Genomic DNA, 20,079 nt, shown 5'->3' with positions numbered 1-20,079 from the left:
ACTCTTATCACAATCCATACATATACATACATCAATTGTATAAAACACATCTGTACATTCTTTGCCCTAATCATTTTATTTATTTTTTTTAAATTTTAACAATTTATTAGGGGCTCATACAATTCTTATCACAGTTCATACATATACATACATCAATTGTATAAAGCACATCTGTACAGTCCCTGCCCTAATCATTTTTTTCTCCTCTTTTCTTTTTTTACATTTTATTAGGGACCCATACAACTCTTATCACCATCCATACATATACATACATCAATTGTATAAAGCACATCCATACATTCCCTGCCCCAATCATTCTCAAAGCATTTGCTCTCCACTTAAGCCCCTTGCATCAGGTCCTCTATTTTTTCCCCTCCCTCCCCTTTCCCCCCTCCCTCATGTGCCCTTGGGTGGTAGATAATTTTACGTCAATTTGAAGATGTACGAAAGTGTAGGAGTGGAATCCAACCTGTCAATCAGGTCACAACCTGATGGTGCTACCCTGGGGGAGTGGCCTTCTCATAAGGAGGACTCTGAGACATCCCCATCCTGACTCCACTTTCCTGCTTGCTGTGGTTCTGGTGGCCACCCTGAGAGCTGCTGGTGCCCTGCTGTATTTCCACCAACCTTGGATTCACATGACTACACCGGCCTGGGATCTTCCTGCGTTCTGCATCATTGCATGATGCTGTGTAAGTCTGAAGAAGGCCTTCTGGACTAGTATTGGACTTCTGGACTTGAGTTGGACTGGGCAGGGATGCTCTTTTTTTAAATCTTTTTTTTTTAATTTGGGGCTCGTGTAACTCTTATCACAATCCATACATCCATACATTGTATCAAGCACATTTGTACATTTGTTGCCATCATCATTCTCAAAACATTTGCTTTCTACTTGAACTCTTGATGTCAGCTCATTTTTCCCTCTCCCTCCCCACTCCCCCCTCCCTCATGAACAGGGATGCTTTCTCGATATATAATTACTTCTTGATATAAAGCTTTTTTTAAATAAAAAAAATGGTATTTACTTAGAAGCATTCAGAATGTCAACAAAACAGTTGCAACTTTTTTTGTTTTTGCAATTACAGAGTGGTATTCAGTTAACCGAACAACAATTATTTCGTATAAGCTGTATCATAGACAACTGAAGAGGAAAAAAAATGAAACAAAAAAGAATTACCATCCCCATATATAACTAATTTGTGCTGTGCACCAACAAGAACCTGCTTTAAATTTCCATGCCAATTTACAACCCCCATACTGTACCAGGCAAGGTTAGTGGCTATTGAAAAAACCACCAGGACAGGGCTATCTAGAGACACATTCGGTAGTGTGTTAACTATACCAAAAAAAGACACTGTACAGTTTGAAAACAAATCTTACACAGCCTTACATTTCAATTTTTTTTCTTTAAAAGGAGTGAGTTGTGTACAGGGGGGTTAAATGCTTTATAGACAAGAAAAAAACTGCACCAGAACCAACTTCTTCATCATCATCATCTTCTTCTTCATCCTCATCTTCCTCGTCCTCCTCCTCCTCTTCATCTTCCTCCTCGTCTTCGTCCTCCTCCTCCTCCTTCTTTTTCTTGCTTTTCTCGGCCTTGACGCCTCCCTTTTTGGCAGCATCGGGCGTCCCTTTAGCCCGGTACGCGGCGATATCCTTTTCCTATTTCTCCTTCAGCTCGGCGGCCTTCTTCTCATAAGGCTGCTTGTCAGCGGCCGCAGTATTGTTCCACATCTCTCCCAACTTCTTCGCAACGTCCCCGATGGACAGGCCAGGGTGCTCGCCTTTGATTTTGGGGCAATACTCAGAGCAAAACAAGAAAAAGGCTGAAGGAGGCCTCTTGGGTGCATTGGGATCCTTGAACTTCTTTTTTGTCTCCCCTTTAGGAGGGATATAAGTTTTCATTTCTCTCTCATAACGGGCCTTGTCCGCCTTAGCCATGTCTTCAAATTTCCCCTTCTCTTTAGCAGACATGGTCTTCCACCTCTCTGAGCACTTCTTAGAAAACTCTGAGAAGTGGACAGAGGCATCCGGATGCTTCTTCTTGTGCTCCTCCCGGCAAGTTTGCACAAAAAATGCATAGGATGACATTTTGCCCCTCTGCTTCTTAGGATCGCCTTTGCCCATGTTGTTATCTTTATTTCATCCGCGAGGCAGAGTCGCCCAGTGCCGTCCGGCTCTGCCTGGCCCGGCGCTGTCTCTATGGAGCTCAATGTACTGCAATGGCTGTGAGAGCGGGAGCCAGACGCCTAAAGCTTTTAAAAAAAAACATTTTATTAGGGGCTCATACAACTCTTATCACAATCCATACATATACATACATCAATTGTATAAAGCACAGCCGTACATTCTTTGCCCTAATCATTTTCAAAACACTTGCTCTCCACTTAAGCCCTTTGCATCAGGTCCTCTTTTTCCCCCTCCCTCCCCGCTCCCCCCTCCCTCATGAGCCCTTTATAATTTATAGATTATTATTTTGATAAAACTTTTTCTTATACACTCGTGAGTGTTACTGGATTTGTTTCTCCAGTCAATCCAGCCTAACACACCTACAGACAATTGATCTTTGACAGAGGGCTGAAATACATTAAACGGGGAAGAGTCTCTTCACCAAATGGTGCTGGCAAAATTGGGTTTTCATTTGCAGAAGAAGAAAACAGGGCCCATAACTTACTACACATCCAAAAACAGACTCAAGATGGATTAAAAAACCTAAATGTAGACTCTGGAATTAAAAGATTATCAGTGTTAAAATAGGGACAAACTTAATGGCCTGAATACATGGCATAAACCTAGTACCAACCATCATGAAAAACACACATACAGCAGAAGACAAAATAGGTGATTGGGACTTCTTGTGTGTATCAAAAGACTTCATCAAAAAGGTGAAAAAAAGAGAATCCACAGATTGGGAAAACAGTTTTGGCAACGATACATGGAACAAGGGACTAATCTTGAACATCTATAGAAAATGTCAGTATCTTAGAAAAATTTGAATAACAATTTAAAAATGGGCAGAGGATATGAACATACAGTTCACAAAAGAAGACATCCAGGTAGCCAACAAACATAAAGAAATGCTTGTGTATATAAGGCATATGAGAGAAGCAAATCATAGCAATGATGAGATCCCACCTCACCCCGGCATTGATAGCAAAGTGAGCAAAATAACCCCCAAATCAGTAAATAGCAAATGCTGGAGGGTGGGTAGAGAGACCGACACCATCATACGCTGTTGGCAGAACTGTAAAACAGCAACTGCTGTTGAACTTGGTATGATCCCTCCTCAAACAGCAGGGCACAGACATGTCATGTGACCCAGCAATCCTTTACTGTGTATCCACTATGAAGAAACAAGAGCCATAGCACGAACACCACAATAGCAAGAAGATGGAAACAACCCAAATGCCCATCGGTAGAAGATTGGACAAATAAACTTTGATGCATATGCACAGTGGGACATGATGAAATGTTAAAAGCTGTAATGAATTTGTGAAATACCTCATGGCATTAATGTACTAGGAGGACATTATGCTGAGTGACGTAAGCCAATCACAAAAGGATGAATATTGTATGAAACCACTGTTGTAAAGAAAAAAATCAAGGCAAGGTTTTCATACTACAAGAAACAGACTTGGAGGACTTACCAGGGCTGGGAGGGGAGGGGGAAGAGGAGGGGGAGGGGAGGGGAGGGGAAGAAATAGGCCAGAAGGTAGATAGGTGTGGATTTCAGTGAAGAGACTATCATGTTCTACAAAAGGAAGAAGGGTGGGGAGGGGTGTGATGCCCAACTATTGGGAGTTCTGCTAAGTAGATTAAGCTGTTGAATACAAAATGATCTAAAATTTAAACCCCCACTTAATTCACAATAAAAAGTAAAAAACAAAAAGAAAGAAAAGAAACAGACTTGGATCATTTTCAAGGGTAGGAGGGAGAGGGAAGGAACGAGAGCATGGGCTACAGGACTCACAAGTGTTACCTTGGGAAACACAACAGGGTGGGGAGGGCAGGAGAGAGACACAGCTGTTCAGAGGTTAGATGTGTTAAGTTCCCAATAGGAAAATAATCTGAAGTGTGAGCCTCCCACCTAAGACACAGTAAAAGTTGGGGGTGGCTGAAGTTTTGAAAAATAAACTTTTGCCTTCCTTGTTTTTTTGTTTGTTATTTTTAATTAAATACTTTTACTGGGGGCTCTCACATCTCTGATCACAATCCACACATCCATCCATTGGGTCGAGCGCATTTGTACAAAGGTTGCCATCATTATTTTCTTTATTATTATATTTTTAACTATCATTATTTTCAAAGCATTTTCTTTCTACTTGAGCCCTTGTAACAGCTCATCTATTTCCCCTCCCTCTCCTGCCTTCCTTGTTTTTTACGCAGTAAAATTTTGACCAAAAAAAGTTGAATGGTTTCTTTTAAAAAGTAGGAAGGTAGGTGAGAAGGAGCGAAGATGGCGGAGTGAGGTGCGCCTCGTGGAGCCGGCCTCGGCGCCGGCGGCCGGGGCCCGTCGAGTCCCACGTCGGACAGAGTGTGGGCTTCCTCATCATCAGAAGAACATTTTCCTTGACCTTTAGGTGCTTTTATATTTTCTTCATCTCAGAAAGAAAACAAAAATTCTGAACTCAGGACGTGGCAAGCATTTCCATGTTATGTCCTGGAGCAGATAGTCCTGCCTCTTTTATCCAGCCACGTTCCCTCTTCATCAAGCATGGGATCTCCTCTACAGGGACCTCCAGGATTGACATGGAAAGGCTGCTTTCCCTTAGTCTGTCCCACCTCTGAAACTCACCCCACGGTAACCCTTCTGATGCAGGCGTCATGCCAATTTCTCCCCAGAAAGAAGCAACGGACCTGGGACTTCAGCTGTTGGTGGCTTCATTGTGAAGAAATTTCTTTGAAAACCGAAGTCCAACATAAATTTGAAACGCATGCTTAAAAACAAAAAAGTAGGAAGGCAGGTCTTAGATGAATTCAAAATTAATTTATACCTGTGGTGACCCAATTCACATTGTAAACCGAATATATATATATGTTTTACAAAACCTCTTAAGTATGTTGAGACAAGGATACATGCACTTTGCAGACGAATCACCTCATATGTATGAAAGTTGGTCAATGAATATGGAAGACAGAAAAAGAAGACGTGATACATTTGAATGATGGTGTTGGTGAAGAATCTTGCAGGTACTGCCAGAAAAACAAATCTGTCTTAGAGGTACAGCCAGAATGCTCCTTAGAAGCAGCGTTGGTGAGGCTTGGTCTCTAGTACTTTAGACATTGTTATAAGGTGGGATTAGTGACAGGACATCATGCTTGGCAAAATACAGGGCAGGTGAAAAAGACAAAGGCCCTCAATTAGATTGAGGCTGTAACATGGTTACAGTGGCTGTAACAATGGGCTCAAATGTAACAGTTGAGAGGCTGGCCCAGGATGGGAGAACGTTTCATTGTGTTCTACACAGGGTTGCTATAAGCCATAATGTCACCACCAATAGTAACAAACTAACAAATCCTCGAGAGTGAACATTTCATTTTGGAGTCAGGATATTTACTTGAAATACTGATCTTTGCTACAAACATATTTGCAGGTTCTACCTTCATTTAGCACTATCAGTTCTATTTCTTATCCCTTTGCCTGCGATGCACTTTCTTCGGGGCAGCAGCACCGCCATTCTTAATAGATACTAAGTAAATATTCATCCAAGTTCGAAATTCTGATGTTTGCCTTCCCTGTTTATTTATGTATTTATTTATTTATGTATTTACTTATTTATTTGCTAGTTTAAGGATCGTTTATTGACCCTTAGGAGTGTTTTCCAGTCCAGTCTATTGGGGCACCATGCCCTGACCCCAAAGTCCACTTTCAACATTCCCTGGGGACCTTGCCACTCCATTCCCTTGCTGTTCCGCTGCACTCCCCCAGTGCTTTTCCTCGGTGTGTCTCTGGTGCTGTCCCCTGTAGCGCCATGTGTCCGTGAGGGGCATCATGTCTCATAGTGGGGCCAGCCATGTTGTCCTCTCTGTGGACTGGCTGCTCTAATCAGGAACATCATCCTCATGGCCTGGTGGGCCAGCCTTCCCTGTTTTTTAAACAGTAAAACCTTGACCAAAAAAGTTGGTCAAGAGTTTTACTTTTCTTTTAAAAAGTAGAAATCAAAGTCTTAGTTGAATTCCAAATAGGATTTTAATTTATACCTGCAGTGACCCAATTCAAATATGCCAGTACAAAACTGGTTTTTTTTTTCTTTACCACAGTTTGATTTACTCTTCTCTAAATGAACAGTTTTATTGGGACATAATACAAACAAATATCAGACAATTCAATAGTTGAGCCATATAATCACTACCACAGTCCATTTGAGCGCAGTTTCTTTGTTCTTGTACTTCTTGTTACTAGCTCCCCATTCATTCTTCTCACCCACCCATCTTCTCGGCCAGACCCCCAATGAACCGTCAGTCCAGTTTCTGTCTCTTTGCATTCACCCAGTCTGGATTTCACATATCAAAAAACATACAAAAATACAAAACATGGAGTCAAAAAAGCTAACAACAACAAAATAAAATAGAGGAAAACCTCATTTGGAAAGAAAATGGAAAACATTAAAAGTTAGAACAACTTTAAAATAGATCAAAGGGAGATCAAATGAGAAGGTGTTAGCTTTCAAAGCTTCCCAATGCATTCTGTCTGATAAGAAGGCTGTTCACATCCCCATTCTTTGTTCAGAGGTGGTCCACTGAGGCTGCGTCCACATGTATTTCCCCTTTCCTCTTTTCTAACTGCTAGAACTTGTAGATATGTCAAAAAGGGCATCAAATCAGATGTTACAGTTTAACCATTCAAATCAGATGGTACATTTTAACCATTCAAATCAGATGTTACATTTTAATCTTCTATAAATGGCTCAAGAATCTTTTGTCTGATAACCAGGTCAGTTACACTCCTTGACTGTGGTCAGAGAGTAACTCAGGTTTTAAAGATCCACATCTAAAGTTTTTAAAGAAGACTTTAGGGGATATATATTTTGGTTTAAGAGCTAAAGGTTATCCCAGAGCAATCGTTTCAGGGGTTCACCTAGCCTTCTTGGTCCCAGAACTTCTAGTGTACATGGGAATGTGAAATTCTGTTCTACCTCTCTCCCCTTTGCATCAGAATTCTTCTATCAAATCTTTTATCTCAGTATTGAATAATGGTAGCCATCTAATCTTCTGTTCATATAGTAAAGGAGACACTGATTTTTTAAAAATTTGAATAAATCATTGCATTGGGTCCTCTTACAGTTCTTATCGCAATCCATACATCCATTGTATCAAGCACATTTGTACCTAGGTTGCCATCATCCTTTCCAAAACATTTTCTTTTCCCTTGGAAAGGAGACAGTGATCTCTGGAAGCAGTTAACCACACATTGCACAGTGCTCCTAAACCTGACGCCCCTCCCTCTGTGGCTCAGGCAGAGGGAGGACAGTCACTAACCAGCTTTGAAGACCCTTGTCCTATGCCTCAACCCAGGGGGTAGAACAGAAACAATGAGCACAATCCTGGGTTAGCTAACTGTAAAATAGGTCTTTTTAAAAATAAAAAAATACATTAGTGGTTACATACTGGGTTGCTATCCACATGGTCTGCAGTTCAAAACCACCAGCTCCTCCTCAGGAGAAAAAGTCTCGGCTTTCCACTCCCGTGAACAGTTACAGGCTCAGCAGCTCACAGGGCCTGCTCTGGGTGAGCGTCGACTCGATGGCGGTGAGCTTGGTTTGGTATATGATGTTTCAATAATCTGGGGTTGTGTCATAGATTTAATTGTGTCACCCCACAATTTAATTGTGCTAACTCAATTAGGCCATGGTTGTTGGCATGGTGTCTCAGGATCCATTTGCCTCAGTTCTGTCAAGTGCTGTGAACCCTAATCTGTATCTGTTTATGATGCAGGATCCTTGCCGGATGTATCTTCAGTCACAGCCTTACATGAGTCACACCTTTTCTCTTTTTAAAAATAATTTCATTGGGGGCTCTGACAGCCCTTATCACAACCCATACATCACTGTGTCAAGCATACTTGTCCATAGGTGCCATCTTCCTTTTCAAAACATTTTCTTTCTACTTGAGCCCTTGCACGCCTTGTATCTTAAAGTTGATCCAAAGACAGAGAAGGGAGCTTTCCAGAAGAAGAGCCAGGAGTGGACGGCAGTCTTTGGACTTGGGGTCCCTGCTCTGAGATCCTTGTAGGAAGAGGGAGGCCAACACCCTTGGCAATCTGCTGGGCCCACAGGTGTTGGAAGAGAGAAGGACCTTCCGGAGCTGGTGCCTGAATTCAGACTTGTAGGCCCCTAAATGTGAGAAAATAAGTTTCCTTCTGTTAAAGTAGCAGGAGATCACTAAGACAGGTAACAATGGGCTTTTCTAAGCACAGTAAAACACCAAAAGCCACAAAAGAAGCTGCCCATAGTCTTGACTATGCAAAACTTCCAGACAATGAAACCCATAAAGGAAGGTGCCCTGGTAGAAAATGAGTATGCCTGAGTAAAAGGCAAACAAGTTTAAGTGGCAAAAAATTAGATAGAGAGAAGGTCGCTTCCCTAATGGTAAGGAAAAGGTAACTCAAATAAATGGGAAGGTATGCTGTCTTCTTTTTAAGGAAAGTACTGTATATACTCGAGTATAAGCTGAGTTTTCAGCACATTTTTAATGCAGGTTTTTCTTTTGGTGAAATTAGGTTCCTCGGCTTAGGCTCAAGTATATACGGTATGTATTTTATTCAAGTCTGTTAACTAAGGTGTTGAGCCCAGGTGATGGATGAAGTGGTGATGAGTTAGTTGGGTTATTACTTGCAAGTGAGCAGTTCCACCGATAGGACTTTCTACTCCTGCAAAGAGTTATGGTCCCAGAAACCCACAGGAGCAGTTCTGTCCTGCCCTGCCCTTACTGGATTGCTGTGAGTTAGAATTCACTTGAGAAATAGAGTGTTCATTTCCCCTCTATTTTGTTCATTTTTCAGAATTTTAAGAGATAAAACAAGAACAATGTTTGAAGTATTCACCAATATTAAATTTATTTGATAGGCTAAAACATTACTTGTCTGACTAAAAGTTTAATTCATTTAAGTTTTTGTTTTTTTGTTTTTGAGGGAGTATTGATATCAAATAGCATTAACAAAGAATTGGGTTTCTTGCCATTAGAAAGAACGTATATTACTAATTTGACAATCTAATTCATTCTATGTTTAGTCTGGCTTTCAGATGCAGGGTAGATTGGATCGTTTTGCAGAAAGGCTGGTGCCCCAGCAGCAGATCATTATGAATTCCTGACCAAGTGGAAATGTCCTGGGAAGTCATGTAACATGAACGTATTTTCTCTAACGAGGGCCGACTCCGCTTTGCCTTGGACCCCAGCTTTCGCGGAATCTCTCATGATTTTTGGTATTGCTCTGTGACAAGCATGGCGCCTGGCGAGTTTGGCGCAGAGCAACATCTAGATGAGTCTGCCCCTGGGGTCACTAAGACGGCCAGGGAGATTGATCAGGCTTCCTAAATGTTACTCTGTTGTCTTATCTGATTGCTCTCTGGACATGGACAGCTCGTGACCCTCATTTTTACTTGGTAAGTTCTCATCTGAATGCTCACTTGATCCCTTTTAAATCTATCCACTTACCTACAGGCTTAATGAAGAGTTCCCTTTTTAACTTGACGGGCTTTCAAGTTGGTATGTCTTTCTGGATTTAAAATGTGTGTGTGTATCGTATTAAAGTAGTGAAGTATAGCCTTTGGTGGCAAGCCCATGGGCCACTAGGTGAAATCACCATAAGAACTGACTTTTTTTTTTTTAAAGATCACTTTATCGGGGCCTCTTACAACTCTTATAACAATCCATATATCAATTGTATCGGGCATGTTTGTACATATGTTGCCATCATTCTTTTCTAGATATTTACTTTCTATTGAGCCCTTGGTAACAGCTCTTCTTTTGACACTCCCTTCCCCCCACTCTTATGACAAATTATAAAAAAATATTATTTTCATATATTTTTAAAAACATTTTATTAGGGACTCATACAACTCTTTCTTATCACAATCCATTCATATACATGCATCAATTGTATAAAGCACATCTGTACATTCTTTGCCCTCATCATTTTCTTTGTTTTTTCTTTTTTTTTAACATTTTATTAGGGGCTCATACAACTCTTATCACAATCCACACATATACATACATCAATTGTATAAAGCACATCCATACATTCTTTGCCCTCATCACTCTCAAAGCATTTGCTCTCCACTTAAGCCCTCTGCATCAGGTCCTCTTTTTTTTCCCCCTCCCTCCCCGCTCCCCTCTCCCTCATGAGCCCTTGATAAACCACAGATTGTTATTTTGTCATATCTTGCCCTAGCCGGAGTCTCCCTTCACCCCCTTCTCTGCCGTCCATCTCCCAGGGAGGAGGTCACATGTGGATCCTTGTAATCAGTTCCCTTATTTTCATATCTTATACCTACCTCTGTGTCCCTTCCCCCATGGTTTCTGTTGTTTGTCCCCCTGGAAGGGGTGTGTGTGTATTTATGTGTTGATCATTGGGATCAGTTTCCCCTTCCTCCCCTCCTCTCCCCATCTTACTCCTACATTTCTAGTATCGCTATTCCCATTCCCGTCCCTGGATTCTGTGTATTGTGAGCTCTTATCTCATATCTGTACATGTGCACAAACAAACCAAACCCCCATATTGTTGAGAACAAGGTCGGAGCAGAGACCCAAAGCCCATCTGTGGACAATGGAACATCCTCCCACAGAGAGCTCACAGGGAAGGAATGAGTCAACCAGGGCGCAGTAAAGCCCCAATGAAACAAACACACTATTCCTCTGGTTCCTTGAGGCTTCCTCACCCCCTGCCTTTCACCGAGGGCTAGACTGACCGAAGAACTAATACATTTCAATGTGGACTGGAAAGCTAGAAAACAGACAGAAGGGCTGATCATATGTTTTTGTCTTTTTTTTTTTTTAAGAGAAAAAGGAAGTAGCTTTGTCTTAAAGCAGAATGTCTGGTTGAACCAGAATATGAAAGATCTTAAAGGCTAACTTGAAGGTGTGTGGGAGGTTGTGGAAGGTCGGAAGGGAAGTGAACTTCATGTGCTTTGGTGTAGAAAACAAGAGATGATGAAATGTTTTAAAACTTTTATGATATTAGATTCATTTTGGTGGATGAAATCATAAGATGGAGGAAGGGCTTGTGAATCACCACAAAATATTTCCTGCATGATAATTGGATAAGTATTTGGGGGCAGTGAAAGTAAAATTGATAAAATGACTAGTTCCGTTTCTAAATGATACAACTGAGAAACATCAGTCAATCCAAACCAATCCAAACTAACTGCTGACTCACAGCCACCCTGTGGGAGAGCAGACCTGCCGGGTGGGTTTCTCAGGCCATAGCTTTTCCTGGAAATAGCGTCAATTTTCTACCATGGAGCAGAGCTGGTGGTTTTGAACTGCTGACCTTGCATTTGCGGCCATTGCATGACCGGCTATGGCATGAGGGCCCTTCATGACACAGCAGGATGTTTGATAGCCTAGGTTTGACATGACATCGGAAACTTTTAAGCTTTGTATATTAAGTTATTTTCTTTTGGTCTTGTGTTTCATCTGATTTTTTTATTAGCCTGTTTAGGCTTTGCATTGGTTCAGGAACTTCCCAATCAAATCTCTCAAAAATATGTATTTATATTGTTATAAATTAACCATGACCACATCAAGTTTTGTTGTCTACAAATAAGCTTTTGCTATGCTGACATACTGTGTTAGTCTGGGTACTTTAGAGAAACAAAGCCACAGAAACTCATATATAAGAGAGAGTTTTATATAAAGGTTAACTGCACATCAAGAAAGAAAACATCCCAACCCAGTGCTGCCCAAACCCACAAGTCCAACATTAACCAATATGTCTGACACCAATCCACAAAGTCCTCCTCCATCTCACAAAGCACATGCAATGATGCTGCCTACAGGAGGTAAGCCAAGTCAGTGAATGTGTATGCATCTCAGCACTGGCAGGGGTCTCCGCAGGGGTTTCCACACAGGTGCTCCAGCACCCATGGCTTTATTGGGGTAGGTCCATGCAGCTTCTCCTTGGGGATGTCTTGCAGGAAGTGAGCCTTGACAGCTGAAGCAGGGAACTGGCTAAAGCAGATGCACCCTGGTCTGACCCACAGAAAGCAAGAGACATGAGAACTTGAAAGGTGAGGCTCACTGAGCCATTTATCCCTCTGCCCTTCAATTAACCCCACATGTGTTTATAAGCCAGGTTGGCACAATAAGCTAACTACCTCACATACTAAGACATTTGACCAAAAATTTCCAACAAAAAATTGTACTATATTGGCATGTGTGTGTGTGTATGTGTGTGTGTGTGTAACACACACACATACACACACTAATATCCTGATTTCTAGAACTCTTGATGGTGATGGGGTTCATGAATTACAACTGATCCAAAAACCAAGATAGAAATTAACCACTGAATAGATTAAATGTTTCTACAAGTTCTTCATGGGGGGATAATGTGGGCATTTTAAGAGCATACTCTGTTTACAAGTAACTACTTTTCTCATTTCTCTCAAATGGTTAACTTCTGGGTTTAAAATATAATGACTCTCCAATTGAAAGCTTCTATTAGTAAGTTTAATAAATTCATAAGAACCATGACGAGAGAAGCTTTAATGAAATATTAGTTACAGGGTACAAAATAGAACCACATTAAAATTTCCTGCGAAGTTCCAGAGACAGTTTTGTATCTCCCTGGGTGAATGATCCAGTACCCTTGTTTATCGGCAGCTTGAGGTTTTTACAAAATGTAGTTGCTAGAGAGATTATTTAGATATAGACAAGTATCTCATATTTATTGTTCTTGGTCTTGCATGCTATTTTTAAGCATTTGGCCTACTATTGTTAGTATTTCTGTTCTATCTATCTTCCGTGGAAGTTGGGATAACCCACGTGTGAACTATTTGTGCCTAGATTCTTTTTTTTTAATTGTGGAACTTAAAAACAGACAAAAGCAAAACTATAGGTGCCTAAAAGGCCATTTTGAGTTTGAATAAGGGTCCGGCAGACCAGTGGGCCATTTTCTCTGAGAATTGTGCCCTTTTGAATTCCGGGTATTTGAAGGAACAGACCCATCAAAGGAGATCCAGCCTAGGCATCTGGGTTCAGGATGGCTCATAGAATCATGTAATCTGATTTCTCATGCAAGGTTCTGATGTTCGTCTAATCCGGATAGTCCATTCAGTGCTCCTTTATTTGTACATCTTAAGACTAGTTCTTAAAAGGAGGCCCACCTCAGCTAGGATCAGCTTTTCATTTAGGTGGGCGTGGGAGAGGACCAAACAGTTCCGTGCCATATAGCATTGTCCCATGGCCACTCTAATTTTATAGCTACTCCTTGTATGGCCGGATCAATGCCAGGCCGGCTTCTAGCAGCCACACATACCTGCGGAGCTGACCAGAGCTGGCTATGTAACCTGTCAGCAGCTTTGCAAGGTTTCTTTCCTTCTTTTAATCACGGCCCCTTTTGTTCACTGCCCGTTTGGCTCAGTGCCCTCTTTGTTCTTGCCCACCGCTCTGCACCCGGCACAAATACGCCCGGAACCAGGAAGACACCTTACATTCCAGACACCTGGACATACCTGTCCATATATAAGCACCACCCCTGTAGGCTGCAGTGCGACTCCTCTGGCCCAGACACTGTGGACCATGGGACTTCGCCCAGGCTGGGTCTTTCTCCCCAATAAATCCTGTTTCCTCTGATTCGACTGTTTGGTCTCTAGCTCCTCTCAACTTCCTTACGCTCCTATAATGGTGTTTGGTGCATTTCTAGGGAAATTTGTGACCAGTGGGTGTGGACATGGGGTGGGGGGAGTGTTTAAGTCTATCTCTCAGAAAGTGATTTCACTCCTGTTAGTGGGTAAATGAGGGAAAAGGTCTGTCCTTGGAGAAAATGTTTAATCTTTTTTGTATCGACCCCCTGATGGAAACTCCACCCTGTATTATGTTGCTAACCATGCATTTAAAAAAAAAATTCTTTTCTGCTTTTGGTGACCTAGACCTTGTGCTATTGGCTACCTGGATTTTAGGTTTTGTGTTTTCAAGGTGTACAGTATTTTTCATAGGTCACATCAAAAGGATCCAATTTGGGAAGCCCATTAAATGAACAGGGTGGTGGTGGTGGTGGTGGCTTACTTTAAACACACCTGTTGCAGATTAAAAGAGCTGATGAACTCCTTTGGACTTAAACCTGAAACACCTTGGTGTGAGAAGCAGAGGACTGTGGTCCTAAGATTGTGGACTTGGAAAGTCATGTGTTAGGTTCCTCCTTGAGTGGGTAATACCTCGGTTCGTGGCTTCTCACTTCGAAGCCCATTTTGTAATCCAAGGGAGTTTTTATGAAGGACTGGGCAAGTTTCAGGTTTATAGTCTCAAAGGCGGTTCACAACTGGGCACAAACAACCTGTGGAAAAGAGCACCCACACATGTGGAGCTAGGTTGGGGGAAATCCCAGGGACCGAGTGGTCAGGGGAACAAGGAGCAAGAGGGTGTGAATGTCAGAGAGCCAAGAGAATGTCCCAAAGTGTGCTCCCTGCCTTTATTTTAGCCCACCCCCTGGCTGGTGGAAGGTGTGGTTGAAGGTATTGGTTGACCCCATTGGCTGGGGAGCCCACCTGGGTGATATCATTAGCCTGGGCCTACTTTTCACCGCCCACGTGTACCTCCCACCTGGCTGGGGGCTTGAGTATGAGCCTGGTCAGTTTGGGGTCTTCATAGGTGTCAAATAGTTGCCTTATGTCTTCCCAGCCTCCTTTATGGGGGCCTTTGCAGGCATGAGAGGAACAACCCCCTGTCCCTAAGCTGGCTACCTAACAATTGGACTTTGGTTCTCACCTCTCTAGGGTCTTAAATGAAACAAAGAGGAGATGAATTCTAGATAAATTTCCGAGGGTGTAAATCTTTATGGAACAGAAGCCTCCATCTTTCTCCCACAGGCAGCTGTGGTGGTACCAGGATGTTATGTCAACACCTAAGAGAAGGGCTTTACCTCTTGCCAACCAAAAGGTGAAGATTTTGCACCAAAGCAAATGTTTATTGGCAAGAGCGTCTGCACATGGAGCTGTGGAGGGCCTGAGCACCACTCACCCCAAATGGATGAAGGGCCAAAAGACTTCCTTTCTGTAAATCAAAGCACTAGAATACAACGCAGTTTAAGACTTCATTTATGAGGAATTTGAAATGGAGTTTTCTGGAATAGCATACAGCAGCGGCCTTCCTCCCCTTGTAGTAGAAATCCTTTCAGCTTAACCCGCGTGAAGCTCTTCTAACATAAAGGCTGTGGCAAACAAGACCATTCACACTAGTCGCCAGGCCTGGAGCCACGCCGCACACAGAGCAGTGGAACACAGTGGCCAGGGATGAGGTCTGGTGAACTCCTGATAAATGGAATCCCTGAACAATGTATGCATAGATTGTTTCTTTGATAATTGCCAAACATATAGCCTCAATTCAAAACCGTTATTGTAAAACTATAAAATCTGTTTCTGCCACTTTGGTTGCGTTTCGGGCCGTTCTCAACCTTCCTAATGCTGCGACCCTTTCATACAGTTCCTCACGTGGTGGTGACCCCCAACCATAAAATTATTTTCGTTGCTACTTCTTCACTGTCATTTTGCTACTGTTATGAATCAGGCGACCCCTGTGAAAGGGTCATTCGACATCCCTCTAAAGGGATCGTAACCCACAGGTTGAGAACCGCTGGACCCTTGATTTTCTCTGGACGTTTGGAGGTAGGAACCCAATGGTTTCCTTCCATTTCCTGCTTGCAGAATCAACCTGGCCTCCGTCTTAGGCTGGAATGGTGACAGGCAATCCCTGACCTGTGCTCCCAGCAACACAATCTCCTGGAAACAAAGTCCGGTGCGGGTTTTTAAAGGTTTTGGTGGTTTGTTTATTTAGTATTTTCCTAGGACAATAGCCTGCTTAGGCAGTCATGTGAATTAGGTGGGCCAGCAACCGCCCTTTGAGATGGTGTCCGGAGGAGGGGCTGTTAGGTGTCTGGACTGGGCTTTGTCCCTCGGTTCTTTGCATCACAGGCTGAAAGCATTCACGCGGAAGCACGTTTTGTGATCCAAGTGTGTTTTCATGAAGGACAGGTACAGTTTCAGGGTTCACAGTCTCAAAGGGGACCCGCCCTCTGACCTGCAAAACCAGGCTGAAAAAGAGAACGGCCTTTCCGGCTGGCCACTTTGTCACCTCTGGCTAGGCAGGCCTGGTTGAAGTGACTGGGTAGCCTCCTTGTCGGAGCTTAGGCCCACCTGTGTGACATGCTGGTGGAGGCTAGGTTTTAGGTTTCTTGTGTGCTAAGGGGTCTGTCTGTGCATGCTCAGTTTGAGGTCTTCCCCTAGGTGTCCAATGGTTGCCGTATTTCTTTCCAACGTCCTCTATGGGGACCTTTGCAGAGGGACAACCCCTGTCCTTAAGTCAGCTACCTAACGGGGCTTCATTCTGCGATATTACGCCTGCACGTTTGGGTACCTTTTTGGCCCAGACTCCTGAAGGCCATCCTGATTGGGTGATTATCCTCTGCATAATATACTCAGGCTATGGAATCAACTCAATTGTCTTTTTATTTTTCATTCATCATTTTATTGGGGACTCTTACAAATTTTATAATAATCCATCATTCAATTGTATTAAGCACACTTGTAAATATGTTGCCATCAACAATGATTGTTCACGGAAACAACAATAATATATAACTGATCAAGGATTCACGAGGGTGGGGTGGGAAGAGGAGCTGATACCAAGGGCTCAAGTAGAAAGGAACTGCTTTGGAAATGATGGCAATTCAATTCTCTTGAAGTCATTTTAACATTTGTATAGGCAGTGGCCCACATCCTTCAAATCAGTCGTCCAGAGTGCAAATGTAATTGGCCTACCGCCCTCCCTCTTCAGGAATGGAAGGAAACAAAACAGAGAACGATGCTCAGTGACCCCTTGGTCAATGAACCGCTTTTGAGCCGTCGCCCGTAATTATGGAAACAGTGTAGCTATCTGCTTTTGCCGGCCATTTCGACCGGGACTACCTGCTACAATGTATCATCACAAATGCCCTGTCCAGGGACCGCACTTCGGCTCCCTCTCATCTGATGCGTGCGCGTGCGCGGCCCCTTTGAAGAGAGGGGGTCGGGCAGCCCCGCACCTGTCCCAGCGTCAAGCAGAATGGGTTTCCGCCAACGGCTCACGGGCCGGAGCCGGTCTGCTTCCGGGGGCGCCAGGCCCCGCCCCGCCCCGCCCCGCCCCCGGCGCCCTTCCGGGAGGCGCGCGGCCGGTCGGGCAGCTGGGCCGGTTTCACCCGGAATGAAAACAAACGGCGGCCGCGCCGCATCCGGGCACTCGGCGGACGGCTGAGGGCGGACTGGCGGCGGCGGCGGTGGCGCAGGTGAGCTGGGCCGGACGCGGCGCCCTGGCGCCCGCGGCCCGAGCGGCGGTCGTCTGGCGCGGCGGGGGGCGGGCGGCGGCGGGGTGGGAGTCTCGGGGACCCGGGCGGCGGGCGTGGCGGGGCGCGTTTGAAAAAGACACCCCGTGCCGCCTGTCAGCCGCTTGGAGGTAAGTGTGCATCTGTGCAGCGCTGCGGCTCCGGCCGAGAGCTGCTGCGACGACCCGCGCGGGACGCGCCCGAGGCCTCGCGCGCCGGCTGGGGGTTCTCTGCAAGCCAAACCAGACTTTCTCCCCGCTTCCGAAGGGAGCCGCCTCGGTTTTTCTCTCTGGAACCTTGACCATCCGGGGTTGGGGCTCCCCGCCATTCACTCGTATTTCCCAGGACAAGGACCTTTTACCTCTGAAGAGAAAAGGCGGGGGGCGGCGGGGGGAGTTTGACTGCACAGCTAGACAATCTGGGTGGTGCCGATGAAATCATTACAAAAGTGAAAGAAACTTCGAAGGGCGGCCTCCAACGTTCCCCTTTCACTTTAGAGCACTGGATTAGTTTCGCCCGCCTGGTGGTAATCGCAGCCTGGTGTGGCGAGATCGGAAACAAGCGTTCTCAGCCAGCAAGTTACAACCCTGACGGAACGGTTGTGCTTTCCCCCTTTTTCGTTTACTTGGAATTCGCCTAGTGGCTTATTCGGAGATCTGTAGCTGAAGTTTCAGGGAGCGGTATAATTTTAAAACCCGGAAAGCAGAACTCGGGCGGCAGCATTCGACTTTCGGCTGTTGCTGTGTGCGTGTGTGGGGGCCAGCGAGGTGTGTGAGGTACGTTTGCGGGTGCAGGGGGCTGAGCATTCGACCTTCCACATGGCTTGGCTTCACGGTCATCACCCGTGTTATCTCCCGCCGTGCAGTTGCTGTGGTCCTTTCTCGGGATAGAATGATTTATGAGAAAGGAGTGTGACCCTACTGTGTGGTGGTTGTGTGGTTCGCACTTTGAAAGTGCTGATACACGCTTCAGGTAGAGAAGATGTTTTCCAAAGACCTGGCCCACTGCTGTGATTTCTGACTCGCTGGCACCCGAAGGCTGCCACGGGGTTTCCAGGCCTGGAGGCTCCCTGGTGGTGTAGTGGGTTATGTATGAGGCAACTGACTGCAAGGCCAGAAGTTCAAAACCACCAGCTCCTCCCCAGGAGAAGGGTGAGGATTTCTACTCCGTTGAAGATTGACAGACTTGGACGCCCACAGGAGCCGTTTCACTCGGTCCCATAGGGTCGCCGTGAGTCTGAATTGACTCTGTAGCAGTGAGTTTGGGTTTGGAATCTTTATTGAAGCCACATCGTTCGCACACAGAATGGCTGGTGGTTTCTGTGAGCCAAGCGCTTTAGCCAGTGCGCCAAACTGACAACATGCTTTTGAATTTAAGCTACTGATCTTGTTGAAAAATCATGTGAGTTGGGTTTTTGAGGCAAGGAATAATAACTCTTAATGGGGAAAAAAAGAAATTTAAAAATATACCTTATGTATACACATACTCACATATATATGTAATAATATAACAAAAGGCTTGGCATTTTAACTATTTTTAAGTGTACAGTTCATCATGTTATGCAGCCAACACCATTACGTATTACCAAAAGGTTTTCATCCCCCAAACAGAAACTCGCTGCCTCTTCCGCAATAACCTTAGTTCCTCTTTCTCTCAGCCAGGTGTTCGTCTTTACTTCTCTTACTGCTTATCTGATCTTTGAAGGCCTTAAAACACTGCAGGACTCCTGTCAGCTGCCTTCTCATTAGCAGCTTGCCCCACACCATTGAATTTCCCCTGATGATCCAGGGCTGTTGAGAGTCACTATCAACCGAGAACAGAAAAGCAGCAAGCAATTTTCGAAGGCAGAGACCAGTGTTGTGGACAGAAAGAAGTTCTAGTGTCGGTTTTGACTGCCTCACTTTGTACCGCAGTTTTCTTAACTGTGTAATGATGATTCAACAAGTGTTAGAATTGATTAGCTCATGTAGGTGCATTGTTACGCTGTTAACATAAAGTATGCTGTAAAGCTCGCTTAGTGTTAAAGTGAAAAATTCAGATATAGAGACTATTGTTCAAGATAGCATTTATTTTAATTACCAGAGTGGTTGGCCTATTGTTTTACATTCAGTTACAAGATAATTTAGAATAATAAAAAAAAGATAATTTAGAATCTGTATGCTGAATTACTTATAAAAGTTCACACTTACAAATTATTGTGTTTAAACCTTAGTTTTGGGTATCTCTTAGATCAAAGAAAATACCTTAAGAAATAGAAAAGTTTAAGAAATTTGACTACATATTAGTCACTTTGAATGCGTGTGTAGAGAAGAATTAGGGCTATGTAGAACCTTTCTGATTTAGAATACATTCTCATTGCTGGCCCAGTGGTTAAGTCCATGGCTATTCACCAACCAGCTGGTTGCTCTGTGGGAGAAAGATGAGGCGGTCTGCTTCCATAAAGATTACGGATACTACATGGGGCAGTTCTCTTCCCTATAGGGCACTAAGTTGTCATAGACTTGATGGTAACACGTCATTTTGATTAAACTGAAGGGAACTCTGCTTATTTTTTTAAAATACTGCAA

The 20,079-nt window shown here is 43.9% G+C and overlaps 1 protein-coding gene and 1 pseudogene across 4 annotated transcripts in view; one reads left to right on the top strand and one right to left on the bottom strand.

The window, feature by feature from the left end:
- NUB1 (negative regulator of ubiquitin like proteins 1) overlaps nucleotides 1–20,079 on the top strand; it is an 81,909-nt gene that overhangs the window by 32,003 nt on the left and 29,827 nt on the right. The window contains exon 1 of one of the 4 annotated variants that reach the window (XM_075550220.1): nucleotides 17,337–17,476. The exons of 1 other annotated variant lie outside the window; for it this stretch is intronic. The gene's annotated coding sequence lies outside the window, so the exon portion shown is untranslated. Of the gene's footprint in view, nucleotides 1–17,336; nucleotides 17,477–17,535; nucleotides 17,644–18,042; nucleotides 18,289–20,079 lie in introns of those variants that run through there. 2 more of the 4 variants (XM_075550222.1, XM_075550223.1) reach the window with 2 other exon arrangements.
- On the bottom strand, nucleotides 1,146–2,127 carry LOC142449016 (high mobility group protein B1 pseudogene; annotated as a pseudogene).

The sequence above is a fragment of the Tenrec ecaudatus genome, chromosome 5 (genome assembly GCF_050624435.1).
Source record: "Tenrec ecaudatus isolate mTenEca1 chromosome 5, mTenEca1.hap1, whole genome shotgun sequence".
Lineage (NCBI taxonomy): Eukaryota > Metazoa > Chordata > Mammalia > Afrosoricida > Tenrecidae > Tenrec > Tenrec ecaudatus.
The sequence above is the reverse complement of the archived record's forward strand: the minus strand, read 5'-3'. Positions and strand labels throughout refer to the sequence as shown.